This window comes from Aedes aegypti, chromosome 2 (genome assembly GCF_002204515.2).
Source record: "Aedes aegypti strain LVP_AGWG chromosome 2, AaegL5.0 Primary Assembly, whole genome shotgun sequence".
In the NCBI taxonomy this organism is placed as follows: Eukaryota; Metazoa; Arthropoda; class Insecta; order Diptera; family Culicidae; genus Aedes; species Aedes aegypti.
Window position 1 is genome coordinate 231,028,458 of NC_035108.1, and position 17,684 is coordinate 231,046,141.

At 33.5% G+C, this 17,684-nt stretch overlaps 1 protein-coding gene across 6 annotated transcripts in view; it reads right to left on the bottom strand.

Moving 5' to 3' along the window:
• The window catches only part of LOC5569977 (potassium/sodium hyperpolarization-activated cyclic nucleotide-gated channel 2), a 72,523-nt gene extending 66,567 nt beyond the window's left edge, over positions 1 to 5,956 (bottom strand). For 4 of the 6 annotated variants that reach the window (XR_002500401.1, XM_021844345.1, XM_021844343.1 and 1 more), the window contains exon 1: positions 5,134 to 5,956. The gene's annotated coding sequence lies outside the window, so the exon portion shown is untranslated. The remainder of the gene's footprint in view (positions 1 to 5,133) is intronic. The other 2 variants (XM_021844342.1, XM_021844344.1) reach the window with 2 other exon arrangements.
• Between the last annotated feature and the right edge of the window lie 11,728 nt (positions 5,957 to 17,684).

Sequence of the window (17,684 nt, forward strand, 5' to 3'; positions counted from 1 at the left end):
CGAGTGTTTATCCTATTTCTAATAAATTTATGGAAATTTATGTTTTTCCCAGAAACTAGGGCTTCATTGCTAGTAATGGACTCTTTGATATCTGAAATTCACTCTCGACGCTTTTCCGCAGCGCTCGAATTTGATCAGGTCGATACCAAAAAGCATTTTCTTTCAAGAATGCTGAATGTTTCGTTGGCATCTCAGACATTCAATGTTTTGTAATTTATAAATAGATGTCTAATGATGGTTTTTGGTTATTTCATTTTCAATAAGGTCAGATATGCGTAGACATTTTCACAGTTTTTGAAGATGTAAGCAATACTGTTGAAAAGAACATGTCGCAATAATTCCCTTGTTAACCAATCCGCTAGTGCTAAGTTTGCTGGTTTAAAATATTGTGTAAGCTCGAGTGTGAACAACTGAACTCATTTTGAAATCATTCAGCATTACAAGCATAAGTTATTGCTCCAAAAACCGTTTATTCTCGAAAAAGGGAAATTGTATACATTTAGTCGAATTATGCAAATAAATAAAGTTTAATTTTGCAATCAAATGATCAAATACACGAGTTGTAAGGACTTCGACTCCATTTTTAGATTCAGAAGACCAAAATTTAGTAGATAGGATTTTTTAATCTTCAATCTGCTCTGTTATATGGGGATCAACTTCGCCCCAGCGCGCTGCAGCGTGTATATTATTTATTATTTACAGAATATAAGAAGAACAACATCGTAAAATTTGTTATTTTTCGTCATATATGAAATAATTTTTTGATGGACATCTGCAAACTGAGTATAACTTAAATTAAATTAGCTATGACATATTATACCTGAATTAAAGCATTCGACGATGAAACAAATTTTATAAAAAACGTGCAATTTACAGATTGAGTCCTGTATTGGGTGCCACGTTTTATGATTGGCAATTTTGGAACGAGAATACATAATCAAAATGTAAGGTCAAAATTCTCATTTACATTCACTTTTTTTTGTACGCTATCAAAATAATAGTCTTCTTCTTCTTGGCATTAATGTCCTCACTGGGACAGAGCCTGCTTCTCAGCTTAGTGTTCTTATGAGCACATCCACAGTTATTAACTAAAAGTTTTTTTTTTGCCAAAGTTGCCATTTTCGCATTCGTATATCGTGTGGCAGGTACGATGATACTCAATGCCCAGGGAACGAAATTTCCATTACGAAAAGATGCTGGACCGACCGGAAATCGAACCCTTCATCATGGCTTTGCTTTGCAGCCGCAGATTCTAACCACTCGGCCAAGGAAGGCCCCACCCAAGGAATAGTATTTATCATAAATCAATCAATATTTTGTTAGTTATGAATTTAGTGGCTTGAGTGTCCGGTACTGAGGGATCTCCCCCTACGCGTTTAAAGCATACAGAATCATTTTATTTTTCCATTGTAATACACATTTGGAAAACTGCTGTCCTTATGCCTATTTTGGACTCCGTCTGTGTCCATAGATCAAATATTTTGCCAGCAACTTTTACCTAACAATGATAACGCAGTTGCCCCGGTGGATTTAGGAATAAGAAGCCTCGACTGTTAATTTTATGTTTTTCTGAAAGGGGTCCATAATACGCAAAGGGTCCATAAACGGCATCGACTTCCTACCCAAATAACATATTTAGTTTTTTCACATACCTACTACAAGCTGTTGTTACCACCATATCGTTAAAACTCAGTTTAGAACTTAACAACCTTAATAAACCTTCGATAAAACTCAGTTAAACCCGAAAGGCTCCATCATAGGAAGTTGTTAAGACCTTTATACCTCTTAAGGTATAGTCTTACAATCTCCTATGGTGGGGCCTTTTCGGGTTTAACGGAGTTTTATCGAAGATTTTTTTTAATGTTGTTAAGACTAATAAGTTCTAAGATGACACCGTTTCTAAACTTCTTAGTTTTGTATAGTATGAATCATCTACCCTTGTAGTGTACTATAAAACATACATAAGAGCTATTCTATTGTCTTATTGAGCTCAACTAGGATAAAAAAGAACATGGAGAGATCTGATGATCGAACAAACATCGGTCAACAAGTTGTTTATAAATCAATTCCTTTTTATAACATTGAAACCAGCATGATGTCTGCCGACTTATAACAAAAAATTAAAATAATATTTTTTTGTGTGGCAGTAAATTTTCTTACAATCGCGTGACATTCCTGCCAAGGAAAGTTTACAAATGGAAAGACACAATATTTTTCGATTTACAACATCGCGCGACAATTACGACATCATATCTAATATTTTACTCCATTCCATTTTCAAAATGATTTCATGCTCATCTCAAACGTAAATTAAAATTCCCCACGCATATTGTAATCATGGAGCCGAAACGGCGACAATAAAAATGGATTCCATCTAGCTATATCTTGCTGGTTTTGTCTTGGATGGTTTAAGGTCAAATTGGTGATTATTGCTTGCAATACAATGATTGATGAGAGGTTTGTTCTTAAGAATCCTTGCGCAAAATCCTTCATTGGCTATTTTGTTCTTAAATATGTACTAAGACAAATAGGTTTTTTGGGAGCCTTGGCTTAAACTTAATGCACTCAGGAAAGCTAGTGCTGTCAAAAAGGTAAACAAATCGCAAGATTTGATATTGTAATGCTCTTTAATGAACTAAATTCTTTCTGTTATGTATCTAATTATGTTTTTACTGGAAAAAATGTTATGATGAATCCCGTGGCTGATCCATTGCACTGATGCAGAAAATGGTAAATGATAAGTGCCTGAAAATGAAAGCCTTTCTCGTGTGGCTTAGCTGTTGTGTTCAACATAGTTGTCCCACTAGAACGGGAAGTTCAGGCAAGACTGGGAAAAATATGCTACAAACGGTAGTCCAATAATTTTACGAGAGGAATATTTGTCATTTCTATTTTTGTGTTCTGATAAACTCATAATTCTCTACATGATTATCATTTGCGACATAAAGATATTAGTAACCGTTTTCAAATAATATGCATCAGACAGTTGAGATTTAAGAAGATTTAACATAGCTTAGTGCAGTCTTAGGAGATTTATCGATGGCTTTGTAAGACCAGCAAGCAGATGTTTTTGGTATAGATTTTCAATGCTTTGTTTATTGCATCTCTAATAAAACCTCCATAAATAACATTTAAGATCAAAAAGCATTACTTAGGCACTAAGTAATGCTTGTTTCTTAGGCACTACGCTGAGGAGCGAGCTCTGTCCTAGTGCGGACGTTATGTCAAAAAGATGAAGAAGAAGAAGCATATGGAAAAAATCAATTGGAACACGCTAGCATAATAAAATATAATTTAAACTACGTTTATTTGGCTTTCTCAGTCATGGGAAAAAATCAAAACGGTATGTTTTGCTTTGCCCGACGTTTCGGCTCTTTTATTGGGCCGAAACGTCGGGCAAAGCAAAACATACCGTTTTGATTTTTTCCCATGACTGAGAAAGCTAAATAAACGTAGTTGAAATCTCAAACATCCCAGTCGAATTTATCTACAAAAAATAAAATACAATCATACAATCATGTCCCTCAGTTTCGGACAGCTTGATTTATTACATGATATCTTTATAATTTTTGTATCAGTGTACCAAAACACATTCAAAGGTCAATTAATTTGGTACTAAAATGCATAATCAAAACAAAATGTCAAAATTAATTTTTATATTTTCAAAATTATTTTTGTAAGCTACAAAAATGATAATATTTATCACACATAAGCAAAAATATCGCATAAAACTAATTGTTTTTTAATTGTGAATTTAGCGCCTCAGGTGCAGGTTTTTTGACCCTGTTTGAGTTTAATTTTTCCAATGCAACTATTATATATTTAAAGTTTATCTATCTATACTATTCATCAATAATTTTATGTTATATACGTTAGAAAGGGGATAGAATGTGCTTATGACGTCAGACGTGGCTTCTTTTGACATTTTTTCGACATTTTGATCCTTTGAGCACTTGTAACTCTAAGAATTATGTATGGATCATCAAGAAATAAAACAAAATGCAGTGAAAATATAAAACTTGTGTCCTTCAATACAAAAAGGGGTTATTTTGGGCACTTTAAAATGTCAAACAATTTGATTAGAAAATGATAATTGTGATGTTTTTGAACATTTTTGATTGAAAAACATAATTTAGAGAATCTCAAAGCATAAAAAAGTACACATATGTAACACTTTTAAGCGAAACATTATAATTTTTAGTTTGTTACGAATACTTGGTTGTTTTTGATGACTCCACCTGTAACCACCTGGTACTGCAATGAACAATCAGCATAACATGGGAATCAAATTGAGTATCCGTAATAGGAAACGTCAAATTTGTCAACATTCCTATTATGGACTGGAATCCATAATAGGTATAAGGACAGAAGTTTTCCAAATAAGTATTCACGGTATAAATCGAAAGATTTTGTGTGTTTTAAGAAAAGACATGGAACTTGTTGATAGGCTGTACAAAACGTTCATGCATCTAAGATATCATAGCAGAGAAGCGTCGAGAATGAATCTCTGCTACTAAGGGGTCCATAACTAGCACTCAAACCCTATATTCTTGGTTATTGATGATATTATTTGGCATGAAATTTCTATGCCAGGTTGTAGTTAGTTGATTAAAATGCTGAAAACACAGCAATTTACTTATGTTGCAAATAAATCCAAAACGTGAATGCCCGAAATGGCCTTAAGAAATGTAAAACGTATGCTTACAACGGATTATTTCCTTCATTCAGTCTAAAAAGGAAAAATATTTTCATTTAAAAAATCATTTCCGTGAGTTTTGAAGTGGTTTTGAAATCATGATGAAGGTTTAGTTAAAAGAATGAAACAGATGTTTTGGATTTATTTTGTTCATAATTAACAGTGGAATCCCATGAGAAAACACCTATGACTTGCAACATATGTCCGTTTTGCATTACAAATTCAACACCCCGTAGTTCCATTTTCACATAATAAGCCGTTCAATTACATGGAGTGTGCTAGTCCAGAAGGTCAACAAAACCAATCCACCAACACGCTAGAGAAAGAGCTTTGTTCATTCAAATACTTGGCTTATGCTGAAAATGGTTACGTAATCTGCAAAGAATCGCCAGTTTCGCATACATATGGCATTTTATTGCTCATCATGATAAACTTACATTTGAACATAATTCCAACGATATTGTTGCTCTGAACTCGATTTCTTCATCACTACACTTCAAACTATGTTAAAACTGATTCACGATTAACTGCCTATTGAATGCTACACTATTTCACTTAATCTGATGATATTGGTTTTCACGTAACAAAAACAATGTGTTGTCAATTTTTTGATTATGTAACCACACTTACATCTATCTGTCCCAATCTCTGTATCACTATTTCATATGCTCCAAGGACTCGTCCACTTGAAATTGATTATTATTCTTTCTTCTCGAGCTTCTCAATTTAATAATTGCTGCTATTCTTTCCAAAGCCTCTTGAAATATCCAGCCTCAGTAACACAGAATCGTCTTTTGTTCCACCATAACACACAATTCAAATCAATCGATTGCCAAGATGATACACTTTTTCCTTTATAGACTGAATTTAGACTAACGATAAAATCTTCTATTTTTGTTTTCTAACTTTATCAGATAACTTTGAAAATCTCGTAGGTGAACTTAGTTATGAAATTATGTAAACTTCGAAGGTTATCAACTGTTAAATTGAAAACTGCTATACTTTCACTAAACAAAACAAATCGCGAAAGGCTTGTAGATATTGATTTGTGCACTTTTTTCCGTTAGTTCTTCCCAGATAAATGTTCATCACTCCGTGCTCACGGAATGCTTCCAGGTTATAATCAATATTCTTGGCATGCGACTTTTGATTATTCAATTATAAAAATCAAAAAAATTCAAAAGTGAAGTGTTCTGTGAGAACCGTGAAGTGCACTATATTCACTGGGATACACGTTCGGTGTGATAATGGCGCTGACAAACTGTACGCTTTCATAAATTGGAAGCACTGTCCACCAATTACTACCTCTCAGTCGATACAATGATAGAAACAACACCCTGTGCACACTTCATGTTTTATATAAAAAAATCAAAATTCACATCACAAAAGTCTGAGATGTGAATGTTTTTTTTATATTGGATTTCTTATGAAAACCACTTACTTTAAAACGAAAGATAGATTGCTTCAAAATGTGTTTTAAAACGTACAACTAGTAGATGCTTACTGTACCTTGAAAAAGAATGTTACGCCTTCAGAATAGACTAACAAGCCAATCAAAAGTGTAATAAATCAACGTATATTTACGAACTAAATGTTCAAGTTAGTATACTAACAGGGAAAGCTATACAATACACAAGTATATGAAATTAACGTAAAATGACGGTTTAATACATATATTTTATTAATTTACAATCACCATAGGATCGGCTTCACGCTCTAGCCATTAAGGATATCAGTTGTATATATCTATAAAAAAGCAGGATACGAACATAATGCGCATGCCTCATTCAGTATCCTTTCAATGAAACTCGAGTTCCCAGGACCGCATATGGTACCCGCTATAAAGTTGTATGTGTTTCACAAATTTGTCACGTCAATGAGAATTTAGACACAATTATCTAGAATATCTTTTTGGTTCAAAAACGTCATGACATTGTTTTTTGTTTTTTTTTTTTGAATAACTAGCAAACTATACAATCTAATCTAGGATGAATACCTTAGCATATATTTGATGATAATTGCATCATTATCACTATTTTTTTATATTCAAAAATAGTATGAATTTACTATAGAACTATTTAGATCAGTAAACACATGAGATGAGATGAATCTCCAGAACGGTTTTGAAAAATGTCCATTATTATGTGTTTATTAGAGTGGTTCAAAAAATCGTTTTTGCTCCACACCGCTCATTCGATTCTAGATCAAATTCTGAGTGTCCTCCCAAAATTTGAGCTCATTTGGATGAAAACTGAGACTGCACAATCCCTTTAAAGTTTATATGGGAATTACTATGGGAAAAGCAAGAAATTTATTCAATCGGTCATAGTGCCCATGTGCTCTTGGGGACTAGAACTACGTTGATCCAGTGAGATACAATAATCAGCTATAACTTTGCCGAAGACTGTTTTTAAATCGGACGCCCCAGTATTTTTTGTATGAGTTGTAAAACTTTGGCTTTAATAATTGGGCTGTTCTGCAGGCATCACTGGATATACACTCCCGTGCATAAGTTTGGGTTCACCCTCTAAAAAAACATGCAAAAGTGTTCAGTCCATATCTCTGTGATTTCACGTCCAATTGAACCCAAACTTTTGCACGATTTGCATCATACTGAGGGGTGAACCCAAACTTTTGCACGATGACTTGACTGACTGTTTCATTGATTTTGAAAACTTTTCAGATTTTTCCGCCAAAATTTCGTGGGGTCTCTTCAAAGAATACAAGATTACGATTCTAATGGCACTTTGATTTAAAATTTTGGTCGATCCAATGCTGAGGAAATTAGATATGATTTGCCAGTGTGTTTTTTGAAAAATGTAACAATTTTAAGTAAAAAAATAGCATACAAAATTTAAAAAATGTTTTTTGGAAAAATACTTACGAAGTAAGATTAACTCTTTGTCTTTCGAATGCGGCTTAAAGAGTTTCAATTGGACGTGTTAATCACAGAGATATGGACAGAACACTTTTGTATGTTTTTGAGGGGGTGAACCCAAACTTTTGCACGGGAGTGTATGCAGTAAAACATAGTAGCCATGATTTTTGCCTGCTATCTTTCGCGCCAGATGCAGCAATGTTGCCTGTTCAGAAGTTAAATGAGCACTGTTAAAGAATTTATGACTGGATATAAATCAATAACTAATTACTGAGAGGTCCGATTTAAAAACGGTATTCGGCAAAGTTGTAGCTGATTATTGTATCTCACAGTATCAACGTAGCTCTAATCCCCAAGAGCACATGGGCAAACACTATGACCGATTGAATGAGTTGCTTGCTTTTCCCATAGTAATTCCCATATACACTTTAAAGGGCTTGTGCGGTCTCAGTTTTCATCCGAATTAGCTCAAATTTTGGGAGGACACTCAGAATTTGTTCTAGAATCGAATGAGCTGTGTGGAGCAAAAACGATTTTTTGAACCACTCTAGTTTTTATTCTATCTAAAAGTCTCAAATTCAGAGCTTGGAGAGTAAACTAAGTGTAATCCAACACACAATTTATATTTATAATAATCTGGACGTGTTTCTGTTTGATTTGATTTAATACTAAATAAATAAAGAGAAGCCACTTGATCAGCGTACCAGAAATAACATATTTGGGTATCTCAGGGATCAATTTATATGTGTCTCTAGTAAATAACCCCACGTTCTGGATCTGATGCCGATCTCAGAAATATTACAGCACGTTAGACTATGGTGGTAGGTCATTTGGCATAATGGTCATTTGGTATAAAGTCGTTTGGCATAATGGTCGTTTGGCATAATAGTCCTTTAGCATAATGAGTCTGAAGCCAAGAATGAATCCCTCTGACGGCATCAGGCTTATTTTGGAGTCGATTGATACAAAATGACACTTCATTTAACAATCATATGCTCTTGAATAATCTAAAGCATGTTAGGAAAGTTATAGCAAATAGTATTTTATTATTTGTCTAGAAATCACCATTGTTTCAAATATTAATTCTTCTTTTGAGTTTCGCTATTGGAATTAATGTTTGCACTGAAGATTTTGATATATTTAGCACACATTTACCCTTCTTTCAAACATTGGATGCTCTTTCTAAATATGATGTAACCATAATTATAGGTATAAAAAGTGTTTATTTAAAATTTAAATAAATTTCCCCTTTTTTATATATAAGTTGTTCTTTTGAGCTGTATTTTTTAGATATTTTTTTTGTTTCCAACTGATATGAGGGCGGCAGTCGATAACCTTGATCTGCTCAAGTTATCAGCGAAAAGAAAAAATCGATTGCTGTAGTTACTTCGATTATTCTGAACGCAATTTTTGATGTCTTTTCGTTTCAGATTGCCGCAGTAATTATTGACATTCAATCTTTTATTCTTTTGATCATAAATTTTGCCTTCTTTTAATGATAGGATGTTCTTAATATTTATACTGTTATAAAATAAAATTTAGTAAATGTTTAACCATTTTTATATTTTGCTGTTTTATCAATTCTTGCAAGCCAAGCAGGGATGTAAGAATGATCATTACTTTAGAACCTGTTAATATTTCTACATATCCTAAAAGCAAACACATGATCGAGATATGCTGGAAAAATATTATTTTAATCACAAATTTTCCCTTCTTTCGATAATTCGACTTTATGCCAAACGGTTTTGGGCGTACACCTCCAAAATAAAAATAAATCAATAAATAAATCGTTCAAAAGTTTGCCACAAATATTTTCTTTTAAAAATATGTTGTTTATTTGAGTTATGCTGTGAGCCTTAAACATTTTAAACGAAAAATAATCTGCTCTTGTATATAGGCTATTTTTGCATTATGCTGCCAAAATAGATCTTTGGATTAGAACTTTTTCTTATTTAACCAAGTAATTTTTTCATTATACTTTTTTTGATTAAAGCGAAGTATGCACTTCAACAGAAAAGTAATCGCCTATCTCGATGCGTGGAAAATTTCTTGCAAGAAATGCTCAAGAAAAGCATTTTTCTTTGATCGCAGTACGCAGTTGAAAAGAAATGTCAATTCAAATGGAGCTCACTGTAGGAAATTACTTGACCATTTCTTGGACAGAAATTTTTACTTTTCTTGAGCGGAACAGCATACTTAGCTTAAAAATGAATAATTTTCAAACTTTGTCAAAAAATAATCCAAAGGTGCTGCAAATCATTTGAAAACGGCCTCTTTCTACACTTCTCTTGCACTTCAAGACCCATATAGACGCGTCTCTGATCCATCCAAAATTTTTTTTATGTCGAACAGTGTAATGGGTATTTCCAGAACGGGTTCTTTAAGTAGGTGTTGGAAATCGATGTGCTACGTTCATGTAACGCTTTCAACCATATGTTGCATAAATAATGCATGATTGTCGTAAATCCAGAAGAAATCCAGAACTGATTGCGTATTTGGCAAAGTATTTCAGTAGCTCTTACCTTACTAATTAACATTGCCGAAGACACCATCTCTGTAATTGGTAAGTTTCATGATCACTTACACCATTATATAAAATCTCACGATTCTGAAATATGCTCAAACAAATCGTGGTTTCTTTTCGCAGTTTCAATTTCAATTTGTACATTTGACATCATTTACATGTACACTCCCGTGCAAAAGTTTGGGTTCACCTCCTCAAAAACATACAAAAGCGTTCTGTCCATATCTCTGGAATTACACGCCCAATTGAAACTCTCTAAGCCGCATTCGAAAGGCAAAGAGTTTTTCATACTTCGTATGTATTTTTCCAAGAACATTTTTTGAATTTTATATACTCATTTTTTATTTAAATTTGTGGCATTTTTCAAAAAACACAATGAAAAACATTTGTAATTTCCTCAGCATTGGATCGACTAAAATTTCAAAACAAGGTGACGTTAGAATCGTAATCTTATATTCTTTGAAGAGCACTCACGAAATTTTTGCGGAAAAATCTGAAAACTTTTCAAAACCATTGAAACAGTCATTCAAGTCATCGTGCAAAAGTTTGGGATCACTCCTCAATATGATGCAAATCGTGCAAAAGTTTGGGTTCACCTGAAGCGCACGCAAATCATTTTTGTTAATATCTCAGCCATTTTTCAACCGATTTTAAAAATTCATAGCTTTTTCAAACGCAAATAATGACGCGTACATGATTGGTTTGACATTTCACAGATTTTTCGTGTTTTAAGTAAGTTCAGGTGTACCCAAACTTTTGCACGATACACCATACTGAAGGGTGAACCCAAACTTTTGCACGATGACTTGAATGACTGTTTCATTGATTTTGAATACTTTTCAGATTTTTCCGCAAAAATTTCGTGAGCGCTCTTCAGAGAATATAATATTACGATTCTAATGACACCTTGTTTTAAAATTTTGGTCGATCCAATGCTAAGGAAATCACAAATGTTTTTCATTGTGTTTTTTGAAAAATGCCACAAATTTAAATAAAAATTTCGTATATAAAATTCAAAAAATGTTTTTGGAAAAATACATACGAAGTAAGAATAACTCTTTGTCTTTCGAATGCGGCTTAGAGAGTTTCAATTGGACGTGTTATCGCAGAGATATGGACTGAACACTTTTATATGTTTTTAAGGGGGTGAACCCAAACTTATGCACGGGAGTGTAACTACAAAACGTCAAAATCTTATAACAGCAAGATTCCTTAGGCGGGAATTTCCTAGAACTTGGAATAAAGAGATAATTGACACGGTTACGAAGTAATCTGTACTCATGTGCGACTTAATTTATGATAACTAAGTTGATTTTACAGCTTGGTTGGTCCGATAGGTCCGATTTACGTTATATGAGTATATGCGACGAAACGAAATGTACATATGAACTCATAAAATAGGATGCGAGGAAACTAATCGATCTAACGATTTCATTTGATGTGTAGTGCGGGTGTAATGCAATTTGTATACCGTTAAGTCACCAGTCACCGTGCGGCCTCCATTCACCGTGCACATATACAAATTCCTACAGAATAGTCATACAATTTTCACAAATTATTTTTTTGTTAGCAATATAAGATAAAACTGATGAAATGAAGTAGTTTTTGTCACAAAGCATTTTGGAAAACATATTTTATGTAGTCAAAATCATGTGAATTCTGTTTGATAATGAGATTTTTCAACACTCTTAGTAGAAACGCCAAAAATTCACATATTTCATTTTAACGATACAGTATGAAATTTTTCAAAATTTCAACAGGTTTTCACTGTGGATACTATGAGTAAGATGTATTTCATCGTATGAGCAATGTGATTTTATGCAAATTAGATTTTTTTATTGACTTTCAGTCGAAACCCAAATGCACGGTGAATGGATCCTTTTCAATTTATATGGTTCCTATTACCGTGCATTAGTGTAAAAGGCATGCAATTATTCGATAATATTATATTTATTGTTATGTCGTCATTTAACTACATCATATTTAGTTTTTGAGTGAATATGGAATGATTTGGACAATACAGGCAAACCTCCTCTAACGATTTTGATGAAAAAATAATTATTTAGCCAATTTTTAAACTTCTTATGGTTTTTATAATAAATGAAGATTTGAATACTCTTAAAAATGAGTGCGCACACTACTAGCAACATAGTTGCTCCATCAACAACGTTTCTTCAAGATACAAAATTAAATCATGCCGAAAACTATACGCACGGTGAATGGTGCACTAGTGTGCACGGTAAATGGTGACATTGAACGGTACGAGGCGACCTTAACATGACATTTTCAAACATAATTTTTGAGTAATTTTTTGTTATGCATCACTAGTTTTAGATTTTTTACTGAATTATTATATAATTGCACGCTACTTAAGGGTATTCTAGTACGTTTCAAATTATTTGGAAAAGTTATATAATTTTTTGAAGTGCAAATTTTGATTAAATGCACGGTGAATGGTAGCTTGACGGTATATAAACGACTTTGTTTGTAAACTGCTATGCGACTTCTGGTTGTCTGGGCTACAACATATGGTTGGGAGCGTTACAGAAACGTAACAAATCCATTTTCAACATCTTATTGACGAGCCCGGTCTGCAAATACCCATTAAGCAGATTTCCAACAATGTTCATGAACCGGAAGTCGCCATCTTATTTTCTGGGCCGCCATCTTTGAGTCCAAAATTGACAGCAATTTTCAACCTGTACATACTTGTCAAAGAAATCTTTCTTCTAAACGATCAGGATCATAAGATACAATGATTTTCATGAACCGGAAGTCGCCATCTTGTTTTCTAGGCTTTGATACCCACTTTTCTACATAAAATACACCGTGATGCCAGATTAAAAAATGGCAAATCATGCGTACACGGTAAAAAATAAGCACCATGATATCAATAGTTCTGCACTTGGATTTGCACTATGAATACAAAATCATGACAATATCAAGGTAACAGCACTTGAATTCAACGTTGCATGTTTTGATTTGAAATAAAATAAAGTTAAAATAAACGCTTCCGCCCGACCCAGATTTGAACCTTTAATCTTTGGAGTGCAAGTCTTGTGTCTAACCTCGACACCAACTTGCATCAGTTGAAAGTGTATGAATTGATCTCAATCAGTTTCTACAACGAGCTGTCAATAATTGTTTTCATACAAAGGAAATGATGTTCAAAATCAACGACTGTTCACTTCAGAGTCTAATGCTAGAGACTGTAGAGCAAATCCAAAGTTAGAACACTTCAAATCATGGTGATTGGTGTTTTGAAGTGAGTCAAGTGATCAATCCATTCAATCGAACGTGCTGATTTTTTGCCGTGTAGAAAATTTTCGGTGCAGATGTCTGTCGTCGTTATTCCGGTGAGTCACAGTGTCACATCGGGTAAAAGGGACTACAACTTCCATCATCATTTACCTCACCAATTGATAAAACTCTGACACCAACTCAACTCAAAAGTTTCGAATATGTATGTCATGTAAGAACTTTATTGTACAATTGGAACAGCTTGTCTTGTGTATTTTTGAAGTTTATTATCGAACATCAGACGGGGTTGCCACATATGCAGATTTATCTATTTTACAGATTTTTTCGTATATTTTGTGACAAACAATTAGTACAGTTAACTCTCCCTAACTCGATATTGAAGGGGCCATCGAGATAGGGAGATATCGAATTATAGAACACAAAACTAGTGCAAATGCGATTCAAGGGACCGTCGAGGTAGCCATGAATACCAACTTTTACTATGGTTCTCTAACTCGATATCGAGATACGGAATATCGAGTAAGGGAGAGTTAACTGTAAATTTAGATCACAGATTTTTGAAAAAAAATACAGATATACAGATTATGTGTACAAAATTCTTCCAAAATTATACAGATTTATACAAATATTTGAGCAAAAACGAAAGTACAGATCGGACTCGACTATAGGCCTATTCAAATGATGTCTCAAATCAGCTGATCGGGAAGCACTTTGACATTTCTTCTATGAAAATGACTGGCCCGTGTTAGCACCGGTCCTCCACCGATGTAAACAAATGCATAGACGGATCTGTCACATGAAAAGGCCTATCCGGAGACTCGATTATCCGGTGATTCGATTATCCGGGATTCGATTATCCGGAATTTTAGACTTGATTATCCGGAATATATTTTTTGATATTCTTGTTTTTCAGTTTTTAAGCATAATTTTGATATAATTCTGTATTACAATATACAATATGAATGGTTTAGCAGTTTTGGACATAGGTAAGAAAAGGGGGGTTCGAAAAAGGTATTTTTGCGTATGACGGCCAAAAATTTATTTTTCTTCTCAAGACCCCTAATAATTTTTGGCTATGCGACTGCATCATATGAATATAATAACAAAAAGAGATAATATTTAATTTACCCGGTATAGGATTCTGCACTGTTTTGATTTTGTATGGGAATTTGACTTCTACTGGCCTTGTTGTTTACAAATTTCGTGAAAGAGTGAAATAGAGAGGTACATTTTTATGCAGAGCCCCATATAGTTCAAATTGTTGATTGAATGCGGGTTAATCTGATAAGATAATTAAGGGTATTACTAATGTAAAAACTACATCAATTTAAGCAAATATGGCTCAAAAGTAGGTAACAAATAAGTGTTTATAATACTACACACCAAATGTTTTTCCCTGAATTCAGCAATATTTTGCTAAATTTTGCCTTGCTGAAATTTTCAGCAAAAAATTGCTTAATTTTCCAGGAAAATTATACAAGTTGTCAGCATCGATTTGCTGAATTTGACGAGTGTTTTAGAAATTTGGTAACAAAATAGCGAATAATTTATATATTATATACAAACCATAATTAGTTTACAACTATACCATTTAATTCTACTAGAGTTTGTATCCTTTGGCAGATACGCGTATTTCGACCTCAACTGTAAGGCCGTCTTCAGTGTCGTGTACTAAACTCGACTTAATAAGTTGCCCAATCAGCCAGTATTTGCAACATCCAGCGGATAAAATAATAAATGATAGAAACGTTGTTGATGTTGTTTGAGAGGGACTTTAACCCGAAGGTTATTCGTTCCTTAAAAGAAATAAAAATGATAGAAACGGTTGCTACGATATGTGTACTGTGATCAAACAACGCAAATTGTTTGAACTTGAACTTGGCTCTCGTGAGCACAAGCTTTGAACAGGACGCGTTCAACTGCATCTCTGGGTGAAATAGGCTTTGTCGACGTGATGTTAGTGGACTGTTTTCAAAAACAGTCAAGATAAAAGCCGAGGTGGCAGGTTTCGATTGAAACTTTGCTTCGGAAGTACAAACGGTGAACTCCAAATTGGTGCTGCGAAGTCAATATATACAACTTTTAATCTGCATATTTGAATTATCATATTTCCCTTACAGGAATATTGAGGTTCTATTTAGAATCGGTAATTTACCACCAAGAAATGGTTCAAATATTGCTATATTTATTCCTTCAGATTGTGTCCAAGAACTGTTGCCAATAACTTCTGGATTCTGGGAATTTTGAATACCAGTTTTTTTTTTATTTATCTATTTTTTTTTAAATCATATCTATAAATTCTACTGTGCCTTTGATCAAGAATTGCACCAAGTATTTTTTTTTTTTTTCAGAATATAAAGTGAATCTACATTCTACAATCCAAACCATTTAGCCTATGATACCTTCAATATGTCCCGGAGTTTCTGCCAGTGTTTCCGTCTAGAGTTTCATAAATTATTCCAGCAATGATTAATGAAATCTTCCAGCGGCCCATTTGAAGAACAATCCAGTAATGATTCGTGGGATGCTCTAGAAATAATTCTAAAAAGTCGTACAGGTATTTGTCCAAAAGCCGAAGAACAACCTTCTCGGAATATCTCATCATGAATTTCTGTGGAAGTCTCTATTCTATGTGCTACTTAAATCTTTTCAAAAATTGTAAATAGAAGTCCTTCTTTGATTACATCAGGAAGTTCTCTGCGATATTTTTTCAGTGAGACTCCAAGTAATGCTTAGCGTATTCGTTTAGAGATTTTTACACGGTTTTTTTTTATTACAAAAAATATTCAAAGATTCCTCCAAAAACTGATCAAGTTCCTCAGATCCCCCAGAGAATTCTACTGGAATACCGACAATAGTCCCAATAGGTATTCGTTCAGAAACTTTTCCTTGGGTAATCTCTGAAGGATAGTTTTGGTTTTGAATGAAGTTTTTTAGTAATTTCTTCATGAAATCTCTTATACATTGTATAAAAATATATTAAATATATATATTATATATTAGAATACAGTATATTCTTGGGAAATTTATACTTAAACTCCATCAAGAAATTACTAACGATTTGTTTTAATTTTTTTACCATAAATACCTCATAATAAAACTCTTGAAGTTCCATGATTTTCTACTAGAAATGTTCATGAAATGCTCAACATTGTTTTTTTTATAGATTTTTGAAAAATCTCATCTATGATTTTATTCAAGAGTTTCTCTAAGTACTCAAGAAATCATCCAAAGATTTTCCCAGAATACATTTCTTTTAGGATTCTTCCAATAAAGACGTAGTAAGAAGAAATAAAATGAATATTGAAAAAAAGTAAAAAAGACTGAAAATACCTGCTAGGTGAATAATATCAATTTTTGATTTAAATATGTTCTCATAAAAATATACATGTTGAACGAAATTTAGAAAAAAAAAATACTTTGCTTCGATATAACGTAACGAAAATTAAAATCGAGTTACGTTATATCGAGGTATTACCATAGACTTCTCAAGTCTATGGTATTACCAGGTCCGTACCACTCGGGCTCTGATTTGGTACCACTTCTAGTACTGCATTTGGTCCCTCGGTAGTGCAAAAGTTACCCAAGTTTGACAGATCGCAGTACACTTTGCACGGCATTCTAGATTACCTTATGAGCCATACAATTTTGGGCAACTGCAAGGGACATGGAGGTCTTTAATGTGTCTTTGGTATTACTGTAGCAATTTTCTCCCGGACGGACAAAAATTCTAATTTTTCTTGATTTGTTGTTCAATCGGAAGGAAACTGCTTCTTCAATTTTGACAAATGATCGATTCTATCTTGAGCCTTAACAACGTTCTCCATATACAGTGAAACCTCTATGAGTCGATATTGAAGGGACCATCGACTCATGGAAATATCGAGTCATGGAACAGCAATCCTTTGGAAAGCTGCTTCTAGGGACCATCATAGTAACCATGAAATTTTGTTTTTAGTATGGTTCCATGAGTCGATATCGAGTCATGGAACATCGACTCATGGAGGTATCACTGTAAGTATATTTGGGAGTCGCACATTATTTATCAAGCCACGGACAAGATGCTGCCTGCCCGGATAAAAAATACAATACAAAAACAATATAACGTATTGTAACAGTACCATTCAATATATTGGAAATACAACACAGTATATGTAAAATGACAATACAATTACAGTACAATATATTGTTTTGAACAGTTCACTGTATGGTATATGAGATTTTTGCAATATAATGTATGGGTGGTTAAGTATCGTAACAATACAAATTTAGATATTTTCTCATACAAACATTTTGAAAATACAATACGATATATTGTTCATGTA